Raw genomic sequence first — 6,204 nt, forward strand, 5'->3', positions numbered from 1 at the left:
TACTTGTGCTGAGGTTTGTGATTCCCGTAGCATGCACGTATGGTGAACCGTTATGTAACGAAGTTGGAGCATGAGGTATTTATTGATTGTCTTCCTTATGAGTGGCGGTCGGGGACGAGCGATGGTCTTTTCCTACCAATTTATCCCCCTAGGGGCATGCGTAGTAGTACTTTGCTTCGAGGGATAATAAACTTTTTCAATAAGTATATGAGTTCTTTATGACTAATGTTGAGTCCATGGATTATACGCACTCTCACCCTTCCATCATTGCTAGCTTCTTCGGTACCGTGCATTGCCCTTTCTCACCTCGAGAGTTGGTGCAAACTTCGCCGGTGCATCCAAACCCCGTGATATGATACGCTCTGTCACACATAAGCCTCATTATATCTTCCTCAAAACAGCCACCATACCTACCTATCATGGCATTTCCATAGCCATTCCGAAATATATTGCCATGCAACTTCCATCATCATCATATACATGACTTGAGCATTTATTGTCATATTGCTTTGCATGATCGTAAGATAGCTAGCATGATGTTTTCATGGCTTGTCCGTTTTTTGATGTCATTGCTACGCTAGATCATTGCACATCCCGGTACACCGCCGGAGGCACTCATATAGAGTCATACTTTGTTCTAGACATCGAGTTGTAAAATTGAGTTGTAAGTAAATAAAAGTGTGATGATCATCATTATTAGAGCATTGCCCCCAAAAAAGAGAGAGAGGCCAAAGAAGCCTAAATAAAAAAATGGGGCCAAAGAAGCCCGCAAAAGAAAAAAAGGGCAATGTTACTATCCTTTTACCACACTTGTGCTTTAAAGTAGCACCATGTTCTTCATATAGAGAGTCTCTTGAGTTATAACTTCCATATACTAGTGGGAATTTTCATTATAGAACTTGGCTTGTATATTCCGATGATGGGCTTCCTCAAATGCCCGAGGTCTTCATGAGCAAGCAAGTTGGATGCACACCCACTCAGTTTTCAGTTTGAGCTTTCATATACTTATAGCTCTAGTGCATCCGTTGCATGGCAATCCCTACTCCTCACATTGACATCAATTGATGGGCATCTCCATAGCCCATTGATTAGCCGCGTCGATGTGAGACTTTCTCCTTTTTTGCCTTCTCCACATAACCCCCATCATCATATTCTATTCCACCCATAGTGCTATATCCATGGCTTGCGCTCATGTATTGCGTGAGGGTTGAAAAAGCTGAAGCGCGTTAAAAAGTATGAACCAATTGCTCGGCTTATCATCGGGGTTGTGCATGATTTGAATGCTTTGTGTGGTGAAGATGGAGCATAGCCAGACTATATGATTTTGTAGGGATGAGCTTTCTTTGGCTATGTTATTTCGATAAGGCATGATTGCTTTATTAGTAGGCTTGAAGTATTATTGTTTTTATGTCAAATGATAGACTATTGCTTTGAATCACTCGTATCTTAATATTCATGCCATGATTAGATACATGATCAAGATTATGCTAGGTAGCATTCCACATCAAAAAATTATCTTTTTTATCAATTACCTACTCGAGGACGAGCAGGAATTAAGCTTGGGGATGCTGATACGTCTCCGTCGTATCTATAATTTTTGATTGTTCCATGCCAATATTATACAACTTTCATATACTTTTTGGCAACTTTTTATACTATTTTTGGGACTAACATATTGATCCAGTGCCCAGTGTCAGTTCCTGTTTGTTGCATGTTTTATGTTTCGCAGAATATCCATATCAAACAGAATCCAAACGGGGTAAAAACGGACGGAGAATATTTTTGGAATATTTGGAGAATTCCGGAAGAAAAATCAACGCGAGACCGTGCCCGAGGTGGCCACGAGGCAGGGGGGCGCCCCTGACCCTCGTGGGCCACCCGTAAGGCGGTTGATGCCCTTCCTCGGCCGCAAGAAAGCTAATTTTTGGTAAAAATCACGGCGAAGGTTTCAGTCCAGTCGGAGTTATGGATCTCCATATATATACGAAACGGTGAAAGGGCAGCAGGAAGAACGCAGAAACAGAGAGAGACAGAGAGACAGATCCAATCTCGGAGGGGCTCTCGCCCCTCCCACGCCATGGAGACCATGGACCAGAGGGGAAACCCTTCTCCCATCTAGGGAGAAGGTCAAGGAAGAAGAAGAAGGAGGGGGCTCTCTCCCCCTCGCTTCCGGTGGCGCCGGAACACCGCCGGGGGCCATCATCATGACCGCGATCTTCACCAACACCTCCGCCATCTTCACCAACATCTCCATCACCTTCCCCCCCCCCTCTATCTACACTGGTCCACTCTCCCGCAACCCGTTGTACCCTCTACTTGAACATGTTGCTTTATGCTTCATATTATTATCCAATGATGTGTTGCCATCCTATGATGTCTGAGTAGATTTTCTTTGTCCTATCGGTGGTTGATGAATTGCTATGATTGATTTAATTTTCTTGTGGTTATGTTGCTGTCCTTTGGTGCCCATCATATGAGCGCGCGCGTGGATCACACCATAGGGTTAGTTGTATGTTGATAGGACTATGTATTGGAGGGCAAGGGTGACAGAAGCTTCAGCCTAGCATAGAAATTGATGCATACGGGATTGAAGGGGGACCAATATATCTTAATGCTATTGTTGGATTTTACCTTAATGAACGTTATTAGTTGCGGATGCTTGCTAATAGTTCCAATCATAAGTGCATAGAATTCCAAGTAAGGGATAACATGCTAGCAGTGGCCTCCCCCACATAAAACTTGCTATCGGTCTAGTAAAGTAGTCGATTGCTTAGGGACAATTTCACAACTCCTACCACCACTTTTCCACAATCGCTATATTTACTTTATTGTGTCTTTACTTAAACAACCCCTAGTTTTTATTCTTGTGCTCTTTATATTCTTGCAAACTTATCCAACAACACCTTCAAAGTACTTCTAGTTTCATACTTGTTCTAGGTAAAGCGAACGTCAAGCGTGCGTAGAGTTGTATCGGTGGTCGATAGAACTTTAGGGAATATATGTTCTACCTTTAGCTCCTCGTTGGGTTCGACACTCTTACTTATCGAAAGAGGCTACAATTGATCCCCTATACTTGTGGGTTATCAAGACCTTTTTCTGGCGCCGTTGCCGGGGAGCAATAGCGTGGGGTGAATATTCTCGTGTGTGCTTGTTTGCTTTATCACTAAGTAATTTTTATTTGCTGTTCTTAGTTGTTTTCTATCTTTATTTATGGGTAGGAAACGCAAAATACCAAAAAAATTAGTTGTACTTACTGAACCGATGGTTGAAGAACCACTCAAAATCTATCACACTCTTGAAGCTTATTACTTGGATCATCTTCGATCCCTATGTGCTCGTGTTGAAACCCCAACTAGCTTAGTTGAGGGAAAATCTTTAGATGAGCATGCCTGTTATGTGCGACACCATATATCTGAATAAGGGAAACTTTTACTGGGTCAAATTCATCATTTGCAATGCTATGCTTGGAATTTATGTTATATATATGATTTTACTTGTTGTTCTGAAAACCCTAAGAAACACCTTCCCTACCAATGTGAGTTTATTGATAATGGAATCTTATCTTCATATGCTAAAGGTGTTTATAGTTACTATGATGTTCAACAAATTGAAGAATTTGTTGCTTTTAAGGGTGCTTACGAAATTGCTTCTTTAATTGAAAAGTATGATGCTACTCTTTACAAGTCTGAAAATTTTGCCATACTTAAATATTGCTATGATAATTATGCTTCTAATGGCTATGTTGAACCATATATTGAGGACTACTCCGCTGTCCAAGAAGAGAATAATATTTTGCAGGAGTCTATGGAAGAAGAAATTGATGAAACTATGAGCTCATTGGATGAAAAAGATGATGAGGAGAGCGAACAACAAAAGGAGGAAGAGCGGATTAGCTACCCGTGCCCACCTTCTAATGAGAGTAACTCTTCAACTCATACATTGTTTAATTTCCCTTCGTGTTTACCGAAGGATGATTGTTATGATGATTGTTATGATCCCGTTGATTCTCTTGAAATATCCCTTTTTGATGAACTTGATGCTTGCTAGGCTTGTGGCCAAGATGCCAATATGAATGATGCTTATGGAGATGAACTTGCTATAGTTCCTTATGTTAAACATGAAATTGTTGCTATTGCACCCACGCATGTTAGTCCTATTATCTTTTTGAATTCTCCCGAATACACTATATCGGAGAAGTTCGCCATTATTAAGGATTATATTGATGGGTTGCCTCTTACTACTACAAATGATGATTTTAATAGATATAATATGCATGTGCTTGCTGCTCCTACTTGCAAATATTATGAGAGGGGAACTATATCTCCACCTCTCTATGTTTCCCACATGACAAAATTGCAAGAAACTGTTTATACTATGCATTGGCCTTTACTAGGTGTGCATGAATTGTTCTTTTATGGCATGCCGATGCATAGGAAGAGAGTTATACTTCGTCATTGCTTGATATATGTTGCTTTGTGCTTACTACTAAATGCCAAATCATTGCTAATTAAAATTGGCTTTGATATACCTTGGGATCCGGGTGGATTCACTACTTGAGCACTATATGCCTAGCTTAATGGCTTTAAAGAAAGCGCTGCCAGGGAGACAACCCGGAAGTTTTAGAGAGTCATTTATTTCTGTTGAGTGCTTTTATAAAGTTTAAAAACAAAAAAAAATAAAGAGGGGAACCCAAAACTTTTTCAAAAAGGAAAGTGAAAGTGAGAGAGACAAGCATTGTTGAAGTGGGAGAGCTCCTTGAACTTTGTTCATGCTCACGGAAACTTTGTGAATCTTGATTACAGAAACTTTTCATCAAAAAATAATTATCCCCTTGTACAATTCCATTGTATTATAAAAATAATGTGCCAAGGTTTGCCTTTAGGATGTTTACAATGCTTGTTGGTTTGTGCGGTGCAGGACAGAAACTTTGGCTGTAGTGCGCGATTTTTAATTTCTTACTGGAACGTCAAATGATTCTGATTCTTTTTGCACTGCCTTTTTGTACAAATGTTTTATTTTTTCCTAATTTTGGCAGAATTTTTCAAGTACCAGAAGTATGGTTAATGTTCACATTATTACAGACTGTTCTGTTTTAGACAGATTCTGTTTTTGATGCATAGTTTGCTTGTTTTGATGAAACTATCAATTTATATCAGTGGATTAAGCCATGAAAAAGCTATATTACAGTAGACACAATGCAAAAAAATATGAATTGGTTTGCAACAGTACTTAGAGTAGTGATTTGCTTTATTATACTAACGGATCTTACCGAGTTTTCTGTTGAAGTTTTGTGTGGATGAAGTGTTCGATGATCGAGAAGGTCTCGATGTGAGAAGAAGGAAGAGAGGAAAGAGCTCAAGCTTGGGGATGCCCAAGGCACCCCAAGTAAATATTCAAGGAGACTCAAGCGTCTAAGCTTGGGGATGCCCCGGAAGGCATCCCCTCTTTCTTCAACAAGTATCAGTATGTTTTCGGATTCGTTTCATTCATGCGATATGTGCAAATCTTGGAGCGTCTTTTGCATTTAGTTTTCACTTTTCCTTTTATGCACCATGCTGGTATGAGATAGTCCTTGGTTGATTTATAGAATGCTCTTTGCACTTCACTTATATCTTTTGAGTATGGCTTTATAGAATGCTTCATGTGCTTCACTTATATCATTTGAAGTTTGGATTGCCTGTTTCTCTTTATATAGAAAACCGCCATTTGTAGAATGCTCTTTTGCTTCACTTATATTTGTTAGAACGTGGGCATATCGTTTGTAGAAATAATTAAACTCTCTTGCTTCACTTATATCTATTTAGAGAGATGACAGGAACTGGTCATTCACATGGTTAGTCATAAAATCCTACATAAAACTTGTAGATCACTGAATATGATATGTTTGATTCCTTGCAATAGTTTGTGATATAAAGATGGTGATATTAGAGTCATGCTAGTGGGTAGTTGTCGATTGTATAAATACTTGTGCTGAGGTTTGTGATTCCCGTAGCATGCACGTATGGTGAACCGTTATGTAACGAAGTTGGAGCATGAGGTATTTATTGTTTGTCTTCCTTATGAGTGGCGGTCGGGGACGAGCGATGGTCTTTTCCTACCAATTTATCCCCCTAGGGGCATGCGTAGTAGTACTTTGCTTCGAGGGCTAATAAACTTTTGCAATAAGTATATGAGTTCTTTATGACTAATGTTGAGTCCATGGAT

The sequence above is a fragment of the Aegilops tauschii genome, chromosome 7, assembly GCF_002575655.3.
Source record: "Aegilops tauschii subsp. strangulata cultivar AL8/78 chromosome 7, Aet v6.0, whole genome shotgun sequence".
NCBI classification, from domain to species: Eukaryota; Viridiplantae; Streptophyta; class Magnoliopsida; order Poales; family Poaceae; genus Aegilops; species Aegilops tauschii.